General features: G+C 40.1%; 1 protein-coding gene across 1 annotated transcript in view; it reads left to right on the top strand.

Moving 5' to 3' along the window:
• The window catches only part of mepceb (methylphosphate capping enzyme b), a 78,953-nt gene that overhangs the window by 34,207 nt on the left and 23,017 nt on the right, over positions 1–21,729 (top strand). The gene's annotated exons all lie outside the window — the stretch shown is intronic.

The following is a 21,729-nucleotide window of genomic DNA, read 5'->3' as shown; positions in this document are numbered from 1 at the left end:
CATGTGGGTATTAGGAGATATCTACAGGGATGCCATCAGTATTTACATGTGGGTATTAGGAGATATCTACAGGGATGCCATCAGTATTTACATGTGGGTATTAGGAGATATCTACAGGGATGCCATCAGTATTTACATGTGGATATTAGGAGATATCTACAGGGATGCCATCAGTATTTACATGTGGATATTAGGAGATATCTACAGGGATGCCATCAGTATTTACATGTGGGTATTAGGACATATCTACAGGGATGCCATCAGTATTTACATGTGGGTATTAGGAGATATCTACAGGGATGCCATCAGTATTTACATGTGGGTATTAGGAGATATCTACAGGGATGCCATCAGTATTTACATGCGGGTATTAGGAGATATCTACAGTGATGCCATCAGTATTTACATGCGGGTATTAGGAGATATCTAAAGGGATGCCATCAGTATTTACATGTGGGTATTAGGAGATATCTAAAGGGATGCCATCAGTATTTACATGCGGGTATTAGGAGATATCTACAGTGATGCCATCAGTATTTACATGTGGGTATTAGGAGACATCTAAAGGGATGCCATCAGTATTTACATGTGGGTGTTAGGAGACATCTACAGGGATACCATCAGTATTTACATGTGGGTATTAGGAGATATCTACAGGGATGCCATCAGTATTTACATGTGGGTATTAGGAGATATCTACAGGGATGCCATCAGTATTTACATGTGGATATTAGGAGATATCTACAGGGATACCATCAGTATTTACATGTGGGTATTAGGAGATATCTACAGTGATGCCATCAGTATTTACATGTGGGTATTAGGAGATATCTACAGGGATGCCATCAGTATTTACATGTGGATATTAGGAGATATCTACAGGGATACCATCAGTATTTACATGTGGGTATTAGGAGATATCTACAGTGATGCCATCAGTATTTACATGTGGGTATTAGGAGATATCTACAGGGATGCCATCAGTATTTACATGTGGGTATTAGGAGATATCTACAGGGATACCATCAGTATTTACATGTGGGTATTAGGAGATATCTACAGGGATGCCATCAGTATTTACATGTGGGTATTAGGAGATATCTACAGGGATACCATCAGTATTTACATGTGGGTATTAGGAGATATCTACAGTGATGCCATCAGTATTTACATGTGGGTATTAGGAGATATCTACAGGGATGCCATCAGTATTTACATGTGGGTATTAGGAGATATCTAAAGGGATGCCATCAGTATTTACATGTGGGTATTAGGAGATATCTACAGGGATGCCATCAGTATTTACATGTGGATATTAGGAGATATCTACAGGGATGCCATCAGTATTTACATGCGGGTATTAGGAGATATCTACAGGGATGCCATCAGTATTTACATGCGGGTATTAGAAGATATCTAAAGGGATACCATCAGTATTTACATGCGGGTATTAGGAGATATCTAAAGGGATGCCATCAGTATTTACATGTGGGTATTAGGAGATATCTACAGGGATGCCATCAGTATTTACATGTGGGTATTAGGAGATATCTACAGGGATGCCATCAGTATTTACATGTGGGTATTAGGAGATATCTACAGGGATGCCATCAGTATTTACATGTGGGTATTAGGAGATATCTACAGGGATGCCATCAGTATTTACATGTGGGTATTAGGAGATATCTACAGGGATGCCATCAGTATTTACATGTGGGTATTAGGAGATATCTACAGGGATGCCATCAGTATTTACATGCGGGTATTAGGAGATATCTACAGTGATGCCATCAGTATTTACATGTGGGTATTAGGAGATATCTACAGGGATGCCATCAGTATTTACATGTGGGTATTAGGAGATATCTACAGGGATGCCATCAGTATTTACATGTGGGTATTAGGCGATATCTACAGGGATGCCATCAGTATTTACATGTGGGTATTAGGAGATATCTACAGGGATACCATCAGTATTTACATGGGGGTATTAGGAGATATCTAAAGGGATGCCATCAGTATTTACATGGGGGTATTAGGAGATATCTAAAGGGATGCCATCAGTATTTACATGTGGGTATTAGGAGATATCTAAAGGGATGCCATCAGTATTTACATGCGGGTATTAGGAGATATCTACAGTGATGCCATCAGTATTTACATGTGGGTATTAGGAGATATCTAAAGGGATGCCATCAGTATTTACATGTGGGTATTAGGAGATATCTACAGTGATGCCATCAGTATTTACATGTGGGTATTAGGAGATATCTAAAGGGATGCCATCAGTATTTACATGTGGGTATTAGGAGATATCTACAGGGATGCCATCAGTATTTACATGTGGGTATTAGGAGATATCTACAGTGATGCCATCAGTATTTACATGTGGGTATTAGGAGATATCTACAGTGATGCCATCAGTATTTACATGTGGGTATTAGGAGATATCTAAAGGGATGCCATCAGTATTTACATGTGGGTATTAGGAGATATCTACAGGGATACCATCAGTATTTACATGTGGGTATTAGGAGATATCTAAAGGGATGCCATCAGTATTTACATGTGGGTATTAGGAGATATCTACAGTGATGCCATCAGTATTTACATGTGGGTATTAGGAGATATCTAAAGGGATGCCATCAGTATTTACATGTGGGTATTAGGAGATATCTAATGGGATGCCCCCAGTATTTACATGTGGGTATTAGGAGATATCTACAGGGATACCATCAGTATTTACATGTGGGTGTTAGGAGATATCTACAGGGATGCCATCAGTATTTACATGTGGGTATTAGGAGATATCTACAGTGATGCCATCAGTATTTACATGTGGGTATTAGGAGATATCTACAGGGATGCCATCAGTATTTACATGTGGGTATTAGGAGATATCTACAGGGATACCATCAGTATTTACATGTGGATATTAGGAGATATCTAAAGGGATACCATCAGTATTTACATGCGGGTATTAGGAGATATCTACAGGGATGCCATCAGTATTTACATGTGGGTATTAGGAGATATCTACAGGGATACCATCAGTATTTACATGTGGGTATTAGGAGATATCTACAGGGATGCCATCAGTATTTACATGTGGGTATTAGGAGATATCTACAGGGATACCATCAGTATTTACATGTGGGTATTAGGAGATATCTACAGGGATGCCATCAGTATTTACATGTGGGTATTAGGAGATATCTACAGGGATGCCATCAGTATTTACATGTGGGTATTAGGAGATATCTACAGGGATGCCATCAGTATTTACATGTGGGTATTAGGAGATATCTACAGGGATGCCATCAGTATTTACATGTGGATATTAGGAGATATCTACAGGGATGCCATCAGTATTTACATGTGGGTATTAGGAGATATCTACAGGGATGCCATCAGTATTTACATGTGGATATTAGGAGATATCTACAGGGATACCATCAGTATTTACATGTGGGTATTAGGAGATATCTACAGGGATGCCATCAGTATTTACATGTGGGTATTAGGAGATATCTACAGGGATGCCATCAGTATTTACATGTGGGTATTAGGAGATATCTACAGGGATGCCATCAGTATTTACATGTGGGTATTAGGAGATATCTACAGGGATGCCATCAGTATTTACATGTGGATATTAGGAGATATCTACAGGGATGCCATCAGTATTTACATGTGGGTATTAGGAGATATCTACAGGGATGCCATCAGTATTTACATGCGGGTATTAGAAGATATCTAAAGGGATACCATCAGTATTTACATGCGGGTATTAGGAGATATCTAAAGGGATGCCATCAGTATTTACATGTGGGTATTAGGAGATATCTACAGGGATGCCATCAGTATTTACATGTGGGTATTAGGAGATATCTAAAGGGATGCCATCAGTATTTACATGTGGGTATTAGGAGATATCTACAGGGATGCCATCAGTATTTACATGTGGGTATTAGGAGATATCTACAGGGATGCCATCAGTATTTACATGTGGGTATTAGGAGATATCTACAGGGATGCCATCAGTATTTACATGTGGGTATTAGGAGATATCTACAGGGATGCCATCAGTATTTACATGCGGGTATTAGGAGATATCTACAGTGATGCCATCAGTATTTACATGCGGGTATTAGGAGATATCTAAAGGGATGCCATCAGTATTTACATGTGGGTATTAGGAGATATCTAAAGGGATGCCATCAGTATTTACATGCGGGTATTAGGAGATATCTACAGTGATGCCATCAGTATTTACATGTGGGTATTAGGAGACATCTAAAGGGATGCCATCAGTATTTACATGTGGGTGTTAGGAGACATCTACAGGGATACCATCAGTATTTACATGTGGGTATTAGGAGATATCTACAGGGATGCCATCAGTATTTACATGTGGGTATTAGGAGATATCTACAGGGATGCCATCAGTATTTACATGTGGATATTAGGAGATATCTACAGGGATACCATCAGTATTTACATGTGGGTATTAGGAGATATCTACAGTGATGCCATCAGTATTTACATGTGGGTATTAGGAGATATCTACAGGGATGCCATCAGTATTTACATGTGGATATTAGGAGATATCTACAGGGATACCATCAGTATTTACATGTGGGTATTAGGAGATATCTACAGTGATGCCATCAGTATTTACATGTGGGTATTAGGAGATATCTACAGGGATGCCATCAGTATTTACATGTGGGTATTAGGAGATATCTACAGGGATACCATCAGTATTTACATGTGGGTATTAGGAGATATCTACAGGGATGCCATCAGTATTTACATGTGGATATTAGGAGATATCTACAGGGATACCATCAGTATTTACATGTGGGTATTAGGAGATATCTACAGTGATGCCATCAGTATTTACATGTGGGTATTAGGAGATATCTACAGGGATGCCATCAGTATTTACATGTGGGTATTAGGAGATATCTAAAGGGATGCCATCAGTATTTACATGTGGGTATTAGGAGATATCTACAGGGATGCCATCAGTATTTACATGTGGATATTAGGAGATATCTACAGGGATGCCATCAGTATTTACATGCGGGTATTAGGAGATATCTACAGGGATGCCATCAGTATTTACATGCGGGTATTAGAAGATATCTAAAGGGATACCATCAGTATTTACATGCGGGTATTAGGAGATATCTAAAGGGATGCCATCAGTATTTACATGTGGGTATTAGGAGATATCTACAGGGATGCCATCAGTATTTACATGTGGGTATTAGGAGATATCTACAGGGATGCCATCAGTATTTACATGTGGGTATTAGGAGATATCTACAGGGATGCCATCAGTATTTACATGTGGGTATTAGGAGATATCTACAGGGATGCCATCAGTATTTACATGTGGGTATTAGGAGATATCTACAGGGATGCCATCAGTATTTACATGTGGGTATTAGGAGATATCTACAGGGATGCCATCAGTATTTACATGCGGGTATTAGGAGATATCTACAGTGATGCCATCAGTATTTACATGTGGGTATTAGGAGATATCTACAGGGATGCCATCAGTATTTACATGTGGGTATTAGGAGATATCTACAGGGATGCCATCAGTATTTACATGTGGGTATTAGGCGATATCTACAGGGATGCCATCAGTATTTACATGTGGGTATTAGGAGATATCTACAGGGATACCATCAGTATTTACATGGGGGTATTAGGAGATATCTAAAGGGATGCCATCAGTATTTACATGGGGGTATTAGGAGATATCTAAAGGGATGCCATCAGTATTTACATGTGGGTATTAGGAGATATCTAAAGGGATGCCATCAGTATTTACATGCGGGTATTAGGAGATATCTACAGTGATGCCATCAGTATTTACATGTGGGTATTAGGAGATATCTAAAGGGATGCCATCAGTATTTACATGTGGGTATTAGGAGATATCTACAGTGATGCCATCAGTATTTACATGTGGGTATTAGGAGATATCTAAAGGGATGCCATCAGTATTTACATGTGGGTATTAGGAGATATCTACAGGGATGCCATCAGTATTTACATGTGGGTATTAGGAGATATCTACAGTGATGCCATCAGTATTTACATGTGGGTATTAGGAGATATCTACAGTGATGCCATCAGTATTTACATGTGGGTATTAGGAGATATCTAATGGGATGCCCCCAGTATTTACATGTGGGTATTAGGAGATATCTAAAGGGATGCCATCAGTATTTACATGTGGGTATTAGGAGATATCTACAGGGATACCATCAGTATTTACATGTGGGTATTAGGAGATATCTAAAGGGATGCCATCAGTATTTACATGTGGGTATTAGGAGATATCTACAGTGATGCCATCAGTATTTACATGTGGGTATTAGGAGATATCTAAAGGGATGCCATCAGTATTTACATGTGGGTATTAGGAGATATCTAATGGGATGCCCCCAGTATTTACATGTGGGTATTAGGAGATATCTACAGGGATACCATCAGTATTTACATGTGGGTGTTAGGAGATATCTACAGGGATGCCATCAGTATTTACATGTGGGTATTAGGAGATATCTACAGTGATGCCATCAGTATTTACATGTGGGTATTAGGAGATATCTACAGGGATGCCATCAGTATTTACATGTGGGTATTAGGAGATATCTACAGGGATGCCATCAGTATTTACATGCGGGTATTAGGAGATATCTACAGTGATGCCATCAGTATTTACATGCGGGTATTAGGAGATATCTAAAGGGATGCCATCAGTATTTACATGTGGGTATTAGGAGATATCTAAAGGGATGCCATCAGTATTTACATGCGGGTATTAGGAGATATCTACAGTGATGCCATCAGTATTTACATGTGGGTATTAGGAGACATCTAAAGGGATGCCATCAGTATTTACATGTGGGTGTTAGGAGACATCTACAGGGATACCATCAGTATTTACATGTGGGTATTAGGAGATATCTACAGGGATGCCATCAGTATTTACATGTGGGTATTAGGAGATATCTACAGGGATGCCATCAGTATTTACATGTGGGTATTAGGAGATATCTACAGGGATACCATCAGTATTTACATGTGGGTATTTAGGAGATATCTACAGGGATGCCATCAGTATTTACATGTGGATATTAGGAGATATCTACAGGGATACCATCAGTATTTACATGTGGGTATTAGGAGATATCTACAGTGATGCCATCAGTATTTACATGTGGGTATTAGGAGATATCTACAGGGATGCCATCAGTATTTACATGTGGGTATTAGGAGATATCTACAGGGATACCATCAGTATTTACATGTGGGTATTAGGAGATATCTACAGGGATGCCATCAGTATTTACATGTGGATATTAGGAGATATCTACAGGGATACCATCAGTATTTACATGTGGGTATTAGGAGATATCTACAGTGATGCCATCAGTATTTACATGTGGGTATTAGGAGATATCTACAGGGATGCCATCAGTATTTACATGTGGGTATTAGGAGATATCTAAAGGGATGCCATCAGTATTTACATGTGGGTATTAGGAGATATCTACAGGGATGCCATCAGTATTTACATGTGGATATTAGGAGATATCTACAGGGATGCCATCAGTATTTACATGCGGGTATTAGGAGATATCTACAGGGATGCCATCAGTATTTACATGCGGGTATTAGAAGATATCTAAAGGGATACCATCAGTATTTACATGCGGGTATTAGGAGATATCTAAAGGGATGCCATCAGTATTTACATGTGGGTATTAGGAGATATCTACAGGGATGCCATCAGTATTTACATGTGGGTATTAGGAGATATCTACAGGGATGCCATCAGTATTTACATGTGGGTATTAGGAGATATCTACAGGGATGCCATCAGTATTTACATGTGGGTATTAGGAGATATCTACAGGGATGCCATCAGTATTTACATGTGGGTATTAGGAGATATCTACAGGGATGCCATCAGTATTTACATGTGGGTATTAGGAGATATCTACAGGGATGCCATCAGTATTTACATGTGGGTATTAGGAGATATCTACAGTGATGCCATCAGTATTTACATGTGGGTATTAGGAGATATCTACAGGGATGCCATCAGTATTTACATGTGGGTATTAGGAGATATCTACAGGGATGCCATCAGTATTTACATGTGGGTATTAGGAGATATCTACAGGGATGCCATCAGTATTTACATGTGGGTATTAGGAGATATCTACAGGGATACCATCAGTATTTACATGTGGGTATTAGGAGATATCTAAAGGGATGCCATCAGTATTTACATGCGGGTATTAGGAGATATCTAAAGGGATGCCATCAGTATTTACATGTGGGTATTAGGATATATCTAAAGGGATGCCATCAGTATTTACATGCGGGTATTAGGAGATATCTAAAGGGATGCCATCAGTATTTACATGTGGGTATTAGGAGATATCTAAAGGGATGCCATCAGTATTTACATGTGGGTATTAGGAGATATCTACAGTGATGCCATCAGTATTTACATGTGGGTATTAGGAGATATCTAAAGGGATGCCATCAGTATTTACATGTGGGTATTAGGAGATATCTACAGGGATGCCATCAGTATTTACATGTGGGTATTAGGAGATATCTACAGTGATGCCATCAGTATTTACATGTGGGTATTAGGAGATATCTACAGTGATGCCATCAGTATTTACATGTGGGTATTAGGAGATATCTAATGGGATGCCCCCAGTATTTACATGTGGGTATTAGGAGATATCTAAAGGGATGCCATCAGTATTTACATGTGGGTATTAGGAGATATCTACAGGGATACCATCAGTATTTACATGTGGGTATTAGGAGATATCTAAAGGGATGCCATCAGTATTTACATGTGGGTATTAGGAGATATCTACAGTGATGCCATCAGTATTTACATGTGGGTATTAGGAGATATCTAAAGGGATGCCATCAGTATTTACATGTGGGTATTAGGAGATATCTAATGGGATGCCCCCAGTATTTACATGTGGGTATTAGGAGATATCTACAGGGATACCATCAGTATTTACATGTGGGTGTTAGGAGATATCTACAGGGATGCCATCAGTATTTACATGTGGGTATTAGGAGATATCTACAGTGATGCCATCAGTATTTACATGTGGGTATTAGGAGATATCTACAGGGATGCCATCAGTATTTACATGTGGGTATTAGGAGATATCTACAGGGATACCATCAGTATTTACATGTGGATATTAGGAGATATCTAAAGGGATACCATCAGTATTTACATGCGGGTATTAGGAGATATCTACAGGGATACCATCAGTATTTACATGTGGGTATTAGGAGATATCTACAGGGATACCATCAGTATTTACATGTGGGTATTAGGAGATATCTACAGGGATACCATCAGTATTTACATGTGGGTATTAGGAGATATCTACAGGGATACCATCAGTATTTACATGTGGGTTTTAGGAGATATCTACAGGGATGCCATCAGTATTTACATGTGGGTATTAGGAGATATCTACAGGGATGCCATCAGTATTTACATGTGGGTATTAGGAGATATCTACAGGGATGCCATCAGTATTTACATGTGGGTATTAGGAGATATCTACAGTGATGCCATCAATATTTACATGTGGGTATTAGGAGATATCTACAGGGATACCATCAGTATTTACATGTGGGTATTAGGAGATATCTACAGTGATGCCATCAGTATTTACATGTGGGTATTAGGAGATATCTAAAGGGATGCCATCAGTATTTACATGTGGGTATTAGGAGATATCTACAGGGATGCCATCAGTATTTACATGTGGGTATTAGGAGATATCTACAGGGATACCATCAGTATTTACATGTGGGTATTAGGAGATATCTAAAGGGATGCCATCAGTATTTACATGCGGGTATTAGGAGATATCTAAAGGGATGCCATCAGTATTTACATGTGGGTATTAGGAGATATCTAAAGGGATGCCATCAGTATTTACATGTGGGTATTAGGAGATATCTACAGGGATGCCATCAGTATTTACATGTGGGTATTAGGAGATATCTACAGGGATGCCATCAGTATTTACATGTGGGTATTAGGAGATATCTACAGGGATGCCATCAGTATTTACATGTGGGTATTAGGAGATATCTAAAGGGATGCCATCAGTATTTACATGTGGGTATTAGGAGATATCTAAGGATCATCAGATTTACATGGGGTATTAGGAGATATCTACAGGATCCATCAGTATTTACATGTGGGTATTAGGAGATATCTAAAGGGATGCCATCAGTATTTACATGTGGGTATTAGGAGATATCTACAGGGATGCCATCAGTATTTACATGTGGGTATTAGGAGATATCTACAGGGATGCCATCAGTATTTACATGTGGGTATTAGGAGATATCTACAGTGATGCCATCAATATTTACATGTGGGTATTAGGAGATATCTACAGGGATACCATCAGTATTTACATGTGGGTATTAGGAGATATCTACAGTGATGCCATCAGTATTTACATGTGGGTATTAGGAGATATCTAAAGGGATGCCATCAGTATTTACATGTGGGTATTAGGAGATATCTACAGGGATGCCATCAGTATTTACATGTGGGTATTAGGAGATATCTACAGGGATACCATCAGTATTTACATGTGGGTATTAGGAGATATCTAAAGGGATGCCATCAGTATTTACATGCGGGTATTAGGAGATATCTAAAGGGATGCCATCAGTATTTACATGTGGGTATTAGGAGATATCTAAAGGGATGCCATCAGTATTTACATGTGGGTATTAGGAGATATCTACAGGGATACCATCAGTATTTACATGTGGGTATTAGGAGATATCTACAGGGATGCCATCAGTATTTACATGTGGGTATTAGGAGATATCTACAGGGATGCCATCAGTATTTACATGTGGGTATTAGGAGATATCTAAAGGGATGCCATCAGTATTTACATGTGGGTATTAGGAGATATCTACAGGGATGCCATCAGTATTTACATGTGGGTATTAGGAGATATCTAAAGGGATGCCATCAGTATTTACATGTGGGTATTAGGAGATATCTACAGGGATGCCATCAGTATTTACATGTGGGTATTAGGAGATATCTAAAGGGATGCCATCAGTATTTACATGTGGGTATTAGGAGATATCTACAGGGATGCCATCAGTATTTACATGTGGGTATTAGGAGATATCTAAAGGGATGCCATCAGTATTTACATGCGGGTATTAGGAGATATCTACAGTGATGCCATCAGTATTTACATGTGGGTATTAGGAGATATCTAAAGGGATGCCATCAGTATTTACATGTGGGTATTAGGAGATATCTAAAGGGATGCCATCAGTATTTACATGTGGGTATTAGGAGATATCTACAAGGATGCCATCAGTATTTACATGTGGGTGTTAGGAGATATCTACAGGGATGCCATCAGTATTTACATGTGGATATTAGGAGATATCTACAGGGATGCCATCAGTATTTACATGTGGGTATTAGGAGATATCTACAGTGATGCCATCAGTATTTACATGTGGGTATTAGGAGATATCTACAGGGATGCCATCAGTATTTACATGTGGGTATTAGGAGATATCTACAGTGATGCCATCAGTATTTACATGTGGGTATTAGGAGATATCTACAGGGATGCCATCAGTATTTACATGTGGGTATTAGGAGATATCTACAGGGATGCCATCAGTATTTACATGTGGATATTAGGAGATATCTACAGGGATACCATCAGTATTTACATGTGGGTATTAGGAGATATCTACAGGGATGCCATCAGTATTTACATGTGGGTATTAGGAGATATCTACAGGGATGCCATCAGTATTTACATGTGGGTATTAGGAGATATCTACAGGGATGCCATCAGTATTTACATGTGGGTATTAGGAGATATCTACAGGGATGCCATCAGTATTTACATGTGGATATTAGGAGATATCTACAGGGATGCCATCAGTATTTACATGTGGGTATTAGGAGATATCTACAGGGATGCCATCAGTATTTACATGCGGGTATTAGAAGATATCTAAAGGGATACCATCAGTATTTACATGCGGGTATTAGGAGATATCTAAAGGGATGCCATCAGTATTTACATGTGGGTATTAGGAGATATCTACAGGGATGCCATCAGTATTTACATGTGGGTATTAGGAGATATCTACAGGGATGCCATCAGTATTTACATGTGGGTATTAGGAGATATCTACAGGGATGCCATCAGTATTTACATGTGGGTATTAGGAGATATCTACAGGGATGCCATCAGTATTTACATGTGGGTATTAGGAGATATCTACAGGGATGCCATCAGTATTTACATGTGGGTATTAGGAGATATCTACAGGGATGCCATCAGTATTTACATGCGGGTATTAGGAGATATCTACAGTGATGCCATCAGTATTTACATGTGGGTATTAGGAGACATCTAAAGGGATGCCATCAGTATTTACATGTGGGTGTTAGGAGACATCTACAGGGATACCATCAGTATTTACATGTGGGTATTAGGAGATATCTACAGGGATGCCATCAGTATTTACATGTGGGTATTAGGAGATATCTACAGGGATACCATCAGTATTTACATGTGGGTATTAGGAGATATCTACAGTGATGCCATCAGTATTTACATGTGGGTATTAGGAGATATCTACAGGGATGCCATCAGTATTTACATGTGGGTATTAGGAGATATCTACAGGGATGCCATCAGTATTTACATGTGGGTATTAGGAGATATCTACAGGGATGCCATCAGTATTTACATGTGGGTATTAGGAGATATCTACAGGGATGCCATCAGTATTTACATGTGGGTATTAGGAGATATCTACAGGGATACCATCAGTATTTACATGTGGGTATTAGGAGATATCTACAGTGATGCCATCAGTATTTACATGTGGGTATTAGGAGATATCTACAGGGATGCCATCAGTATTTACATGTGGGTATTAGGAGATATCTACAGGGATGCCATCAGTATTTACATGTGGGTATTAGGAGATATCTACAGGGATGCCATCAGTATTTACATGTGGATATTAGGAGATATCTACAGGGATGCCATCAGTATTTACATGCGGGTATTAGGAGATATCTACAGGGATGCCATCAGTATTTACATGTGGGTATTAGGAGATATCTAAAGGGATACCATCAGTATTTACATGTGGGTATTAGGAGATATCTAAAGGGATGCCATCAGTATTTACATGTGGGTATTAGGAGATATCTACAGGGATGCCATCAGTATTTACATGTGGGTATTAGGAGATATCTACAGGGATGCCATCAGTATTTACATGTGGGTATTAGGAGATATCTACAGGGATGCCATCAGTATTTACATGTGGGTATTAGGAGATATCTACAGGGATGCCATCAGTATTTACATGTGGGTATTAGGAGATATCTACAGGGATGCCATCAGTATTTACATGTGGGTATTAGGAGATATCTACAGGGATGCCATCAGTATTTACATGCGGGTATTAGGAGATATCTACAGTGATGCCATCAGTATTTACATGTGGGTATTAGGAGATATCTAAAGGGATGCCATCAGTATTTACATGTGGGTATTAGGAGATATCTAAAGGGATGCCATCAGTATTTACATGCGGGTATTAGGAGATATCTACAGTGATGCCATCAGTATTTACATGTGGGTATTAGGAGATATCTAAAGGGATGCCATCAGTATTTACATGTGGGTATTAGGAGATATCTACAGTGATGCCATCAGTATTTACATGTGGGTATTAGGAGATATCTAAAGGGATGCCATCAGTATTTACATGTTTGTATTAGGAGATATCTACAGGGATGCCATCAGTATTTACATGTGGGTATTAGGAGATATCTACAGTGATGCCATCAGTATTTACATGGGGGTATTAGGAGATATCTACAGGGATGCCATCAGTATTTACATGTGGGTATTAGGAGATATCTACAGGGATGCCATCAGTATTTACATGTGGGTATTAGGAGATATCTACAGGGATACCATCAGTATTTACATGTGGGTATTAGGAGATATCTACAGGGATGTCATCAGTATTTACATGTGGGTATTAGGAGATATCTACAGGGATGCCATCAGTATTTACATGTGGGTATTAGGAGATATCTACAGGGATGCCATCAGTATTTACATGTGGGTATTAGGAGATATCTACAGGGATGCCATCAGTATTTACATGCGGGTATTAGGAGATATCTACAGTGATGCCATCAGTATTTACATGTGGGTATTAGGAGATATCTAAAGGGATGCCATCAGTATTTACATGGGGGTATTAGGAGATATCTACAGTGATGCCATCAGTATTTACATGTGGGTATTAGGAGATATCTACAGGGATGCCATCAGTATTTACATGTGGGTATTAGGAGATATCTACAGGGATGCCATCAGTATTTACATGTGGATATTAGGAGATATCTACAGGGATGCCATCAGTATTTACATGTGGGTATTAGGAGATATCTACAGGGATGCCATCAGTATTTACATGTGGGTATTAGGAGATATCTAAAGGGATGCCATCAGTATTTACATGTGGGTATTAGGAGATATCTACAGGGATGCCATCAGTATTTACATGTGGGTATTAGGAGATATCTAAAGGGATGCCATCAGTATTTACATGTGGGTATTAGGAGATATCTACAGGGATGCCATCAGTATTTACATGTGGATATTAGGAGATATCTACAGGGATGCCATCAGTATTTACATGTGGGTATTAGGAGATATCTAAAGGGATGCCATCAGTATTTACATGTGGGTATTAGGAGATATCTACAGGGATGCCATCAGTATTTACATGTGGGTATTAGGTGATATCTAAAGGGATGCCATCAGTATTTACATGTGGGTATTAGGAGATATCTAAAGGGATGCCATCAGTATTTACATGTGGGTATTAGGAGATATCTACAGGGATACCATCAGTATTTACATGTGGGTATTAGGAGATATCTACAGGGATGCCATCAGTATTTACATGTGGGTATTAGGAGATATCTACAGGGATGCCATCAGTATTTACATGTGGGTATTAGGAGATATCTACAGGGATACCATCAGTATTTACATGTGGGTATTAGGCGATATCTACAGGGATGCCATCAGTATTTACATGTGGGTATTAGGAGATATCTAAAGGGATACCATCAGTATTTACATGGGGGTATTAGGAGATATCTACAGGGATGCCATCAGTATTTACATGTGGATATTAGGAGATATATACAGGGATACCATCAGTATTTACATGTGGGTATTAGGAGATATCTACAGGGATGCCATCAGTATTTACATGTGGGTATTAGGAGATATCTAAAGGGATGCCATCAGTATTTACATGTGGGTATTAGGAGATATCTACAGGGATGCCATCAGTATTTACATGTGGGTATTAGGAGATATCTAAAGGGATGCCATCAGTATTTACATGTGGGTATTAGGAGATATCTAAAGGGATGCCATCAGTATTTACATGTGGGTATTAGGAGATATCTACAGGGATACCATCAGTATTTACATGTGGGTATTAGGAGATATCTACAGGGATGCCATCAGTATTTACATGTGGGTATTAGGAGATATCTACAGGGATGCCATCAGTATTTACATGTGGGTATTAGGAGATATCTACAGGGATACCATCAGTATTTACATGTGGGTATTAGGCGATATCTACAGGGATGCCATCAGTATTTACATGTGGGTATTAGGAGATATCTAAAGGGATGCCATCAGTATTTACATGTGGGTATTAGGAGATATCTACAGGGATACCATCAGTATTTACATGTGGGTATTAGGAGATATCTACAGGGATGCCATCAGTATTTACATGTGGGTATTAGGAGATATCTACAGGGATGCCATCAGTATTTACATGTGGGTATTAGGAGATATCTACAGGGATACCATCAGTATTTACATGTGGGTATTAGGCGATATCTACAGGGATGCCATCAGTATTTACATGTGGGTATTAGGAGATATCTAAAGGGATACCATCAGTATTTACATGGGGGTATTAGGAGATATCTACAGGGATGCCATCAGTATTTACATGTGGATATTAGGAGATATATACAGGGATACCATCAGTATTTACATGTGGGTATTAGGAGATATCTACAGGGATGCCATCAGTATTTACATGTGGGTATTAGGAGATATCTAAAGGGATGCCATCAGTATTTACATGTGGGTATTAGGAGATATCTACAGGGATGCCATCAGTATTTACATGCGGGTATTAGGAGATATCTACAGTGATGCCATCAGTATTTACATGTGGGTATTAGGAGATATCTAAAGGGATGCCATCAGTATTTACATGTGGGTATTAGGAGATATCTAAAGGGATGCCATCAGTATTTACATGCGGGTATTAGGAGATATCTACAGTGATGCCATCAGTATTTACATGTGGGTATTAGGAGATATCTAAAGGGATGCCATCAGTATTTACATGTGGGTATTAGGAGATATCTACAGTGATGCCATCAGTATTTACATGTGGGTATTAGGAGATATCTAAAGGGATGCCATCAGTATTTACATGTTTGTATTAGGAGATATCTACAGGGATGCCATCAGTATTTACATGTGGGTATTAGGAGATATCTACAGTGATGCCATCAGTATTTACATGGGGGTATTAGGAGATATCTACAGGGATGCCATCAGTATTTACATGTGGGTATTAGGAGATATCTACAGGGATGCCATCAGTATTTACATGTGGGTATTAGGAGATATCTACAGGGATACCATCAGTATTTACATGTGGGTATTAGGAGATATCTACAGGGATGCCATCAGTATTTACATGTGGGTATTAGGAGATATCTACAGGGATGCCATCAGTATTTACATGTGGGTATTAGGAGATATCTACAGGGATGCCATCAGTATTTACATGTGGGTATTAGGAGATATCTACAGGGATGCCATCAGTATTTACATGCGGGTATTAGGAGATATCTACAGTGATGCCATCAGTATTTACATGTGGGTATTAGGAGATATCTAAAGGGATGCCATCAGTATTTACATGTGGGTATTAGGAGATATCTACAGTGATGCCATCAGTATTTACATGTGGGTATTAGGAGATATCTACAGGGATGCCATCAGTATTTACATGTGGGTATTAGGAGATATCTACAGGGATGCCATCAGTATTTACATGTGGATATTAGGAGATATCTACAGGGATGCCATCAGTATTTACATGTGGGTATTAGGAGATATCTACAGGGATGCCATCAGTATTTACATGTGGGTATTAGGAGATATCTAAAGGGATGCCATCAGTATTTACATGTGGGTATTAGGAGATATCTACAGGGATGCCATCAGTATTTACATGTGGGTATTAGGAGATATCTAAAGGGATGCCATCAGTATTTACATGTGGGTATTAGGAGATATCTACAGGGATGCCATCAGTATTTACATGTGGATATTAGGAGATATCTACAGGGATGCCATCAGTATTTACATGTGGGTATTAGGAGATATCTAAAGGGATGCCATCAGTATTTACATGTGGGTATTAGGAGATATCTACAGGGATGCCATCAGTATTTACATGTGGGTATTAGGAGATATCTAAAGGGATGCCATCAGTATTTACATGTGGGTATTAGGAGATATCTAAAGGGATGCCATCAGTATTTACATGTGGGTATTAGGAGATATCTACAGGGATACCATCAGTATTTACATGTGGGTATTAGGAGATATCTACAGGGATGCCATCAGTATTTACATGTGGGTATTAGGAGATATCTACAGGGATGCCATCAGTATTTACATGTGGGTATTAGGAGATATCTACAGGGATACCATCAGTATTTACATGTGGGTATTAGGCGATATCTACAGGGATGCCATCAGTATTTACATGTGGGTATTAGGAGATATCTAAAGGGATACCATCAGTATTTACATGGGGGTATTAGGAGATATCTACAGGGATGCCATCAGTATTTACATGTGGATATTAGGAGATATATACAGGGATACCATCAGTATTTACATGTGGGTATTAGGAGATATCTACAGGGATGCCATCAGTATTTACATGTGGGTATTAGGAGATATCTAAAGGGATGCCATCAGTATTTACATGTGGGTATTAGGAGATATCTACAGGGATGCCATCAGTATTTACATGTGGGTATTAGGAGATATCTACAGGGATACCATCAGTATTTACATGTGGGTATTAGGAGATATCTACAGGGATGCCATCAGTATTTACATGTGGGTATTAGGAGATATCTAAAGGGATGCCATCAGTATTTACATGTGGGTATTAGGAGATATCTACAGGGATGCCATCAGTATTTACATGCGGGTATTAGGAGATATCTACAGGGATACCATCAGTATTTACATGTGGGTATTAGGAGATATCTAAAGGGATGCCATCAGTATTTACATGTGGGTATTAGGAGATATCTAAAGGGATGCCATCAGTATTTACATGGGGGTATTAGGAGATATCTACAGGGATGCCATCAGTATTTACATGTGGGTATTAGGAGATATCTACAGGGATGCCATCAGTATTTACATGCGGGTATTAGGAGATATCTACAGGGATACCATCAGTATTTACATGTGGGTATTAGGAGATATCTACAGGGATGCCATCAGTATTTACATGTGGGTATTAGGAGATATCTACAGGGATACCATCAGTATTTACATGTGGATATTAGGAGATATCTACAGGGATGCCATCAGTATTTACATGTGGGTATTAGGAGATATCTAAAGGGATACCATCAGTATTTACATGTGGGTATTAGGAGATATCTGAAGGGATGCCATCAGTATTTACATGTGGGTATTAGGAGATATCTACAGGGATGCCATCAGTATTTACATGCGGGTATTAGGAGATATCTACAGGGATACCATCAGTATTTACATGTGGGTATTAGGAGATATCTGAAGGGATGCCATCAGTATTTACATGTGGATATTAGGAGATATCTAATGGGATGCCATCTTTTCGGTGTCCAACATGACTCTGGTTTGTTTTTGCTCAATTTCAGTTGTGCTTCTTTTGCCGTTTTGCCTGAATATATAGTTGATGTTTTGTACTGCTAGATCGATGCCTTCTTTACTGTGAGTGAATGTGGTATCCAGAAAGTGATCTAAGAGTGTTTGGATATTTTGGTTCCAGGTTGATTTCTGGTATTCTTCTGTGCTGTTTTGTTCCCATCTCTATGAATGTCTGATGTTGTACAGCTTACTGGGCTGTGAATGTCTGGTTGTTTCCATGTCTGTTCTTTTGAGGAACAACGTAATTCGGCTGTGATCAGAGGTTTATATTGACAGAGCTGTATTTCTGTGATGGCACAAGTACCTCTCTGTAGCCTGTGGGACAGCATGATGACTTCTCTGTAGCCTGTGGGACAGCACAATGACCTCTCTGTAACCTGTGGGACAGCATGATGACCTCTCTGTAACCTGTGGGACAGCATGATGACCTCTCTGTAGCCTGTGGGACAGCATGATGACCTCTCTGTAGCCTGTGGGACAGCATGATGACCTCTCTGTAACCTGTGGGACAGCATGATGACCTCTCTGTAGCCTGTGGGACAGCATGATGACCTCTCTGTAGCCTGTGGGACAGCATGATGACCTCTCTGTAACCTGTGGGACAGCATGATGACCTCTCTGTATCCTGTGGGACAGCATGATGACCTCTCTGTAGCCTGTGGGACAGCATGATGACTTCTCTGTAGCCTGTGGGACAGCATGATGACCTCTCTGTATCCTGTGGGACAGCATGATGACTTCTCTGTAGCCTGTGGGACAGCATGATGACTTCTCTGTAGCCTGTGGGACAGCATGATGACCTCTCTGTATCCTGTGGGACAGCATGATGACTTCTCTGTAGCCTGTGGGACATCATGATGACCTCTCTGTATCCTGTGGGACAGCATGATGACTTCTCTGTAGCCTGTGGGACAGCATGATGACCTCTCTGTAGCCTGTGGGACAGCATGATGACTTCTCTGTAGCCTGTGGGACAGCATGATGACCTCTCTGTATCCTGTGGGACAGCATGATGACTTCTCTGTAGCCTGTGGGACAGCATGATGACTTCTCTGTAGCCTGTGGGACAGCATGATGACCTCTCTGTATCCTGTGGGACAGCATGATGACCTCTCTGTAGCCTGTGGGACAGCATGATGACCTCTCTGTAGCCTGTGGGACAGCATGATGACCTCTCTGTAACCTGTGGGACAGCATGATGACCTCTCTGTAGCCTGTGGGACAGCATGATGACCTCTCTGTATCCTGTGGGACAGCATGATGACTTCTCTGTAGCCTGTGGGACAGCATGATGACCTCTCTGTAACCTGTGGGACAGCATGATGACCTCTCTGTAACCTGTGGGACAGCATGATGACCTCTCTGTAGCCTGTGGGACAGCATGATGACCTCTGTAGCCTGTGGGACAGCATGATGACCTCTCTGTAGCCTGTGGGACAGCATGATGACCTCTGTAGCCTGTGGGACAGCATGATGACCTCTCTGTAGCCTGTGGGACAGCATGATGACCTCTCTGTAGCCTGTGGGACAGCATGATGACCTCTCTGTAGCTTGTGGGACAGCATGATGACCTCTCTGTAGCCTGTGGGACAGTGAGTGACGACGTCAGCCTTACACCATGTCTCCTGCAGAATGATGACGTCAACATCTTTACCATTTTCTTGTAAACTCCAGTGCTAAGCTCTTCAGTCCAAAGGTTGATGAGTTTAGGCCCTGAATGTCCCACATGCTAACTGATAGTGATTTCATGTTGCAGAAAGAAAAAAATAGCACAGTGAGAAATACAGTAACTACTAATGACTGAGTTGTTCAGAGTGATCAACAGGACAGTCCAAAATACAGTAACTACTAACTGCTGAGTTGTTTCAGAGTGATCAACAGGACAGTCCAAAATACAGTAACTACTAACTGCTGAGTTGTTCAGAGTGATCAACAGGACAGTCCAAAATACAGTAACTACTAACTGCTGAGTTGTTCAGAGTGATCAACAGGACAGTCCAAAATACAGTAACTACTGAGTTGTTCAGAGTGATCAACAGGACAGTCCAAAATACAGTAACTACTGAGTTGTTCAGAGTGAGATAAACAGGACTGTCCAAAATACAGTAACTACTAAGTTGTTCAGAGTGATCAACAGGACAGTAGTAGAGAGTAGGGGCTAGAGAGTAGAGAGTAGGGGCTAGAGAGTAGGGGTTAGAGAGTAGGGGCTAGAGAGTAGAGAGTAGGGGCTAGAGAGTAGGGGTTAGAGAGTAGGGGCTAGAGAGTAGGGGCTAGAGAGTAGGGGTTAGAGAGTAGGGGCTAGAGAGTAGGGGCTAGAGAGTAGGGGCTAGAGAGTAGGGGTTAGGGAGTAGGGGCTAGAGAGTAGGGGCTAGAGAGTAGGGGTTAGAGAGTAGGGGCTAGAGAGTAGGGGCTAGAGAGTATGGGCTAGATAGTATAGGCTAGAGAGTAGGGGTTAGAGAGTAGGGGTTAGAGAGTAGGGGTTAGAGAGTAGGGGCTAGAGAGTAGGGATTAGGGAGTA

This window comes from Salvelinus alpinus, chromosome 11 (genome assembly GCF_045679555.1).
Source record: "Salvelinus alpinus chromosome 11, SLU_Salpinus.1, whole genome shotgun sequence".
NCBI lineage: Eukaryota > Metazoa > Chordata > Actinopteri > Salmoniformes > Salmonidae > Salvelinus > Salvelinus alpinus.
This window is presented reverse-complemented; position numbering and strand designations above follow the sequence as displayed.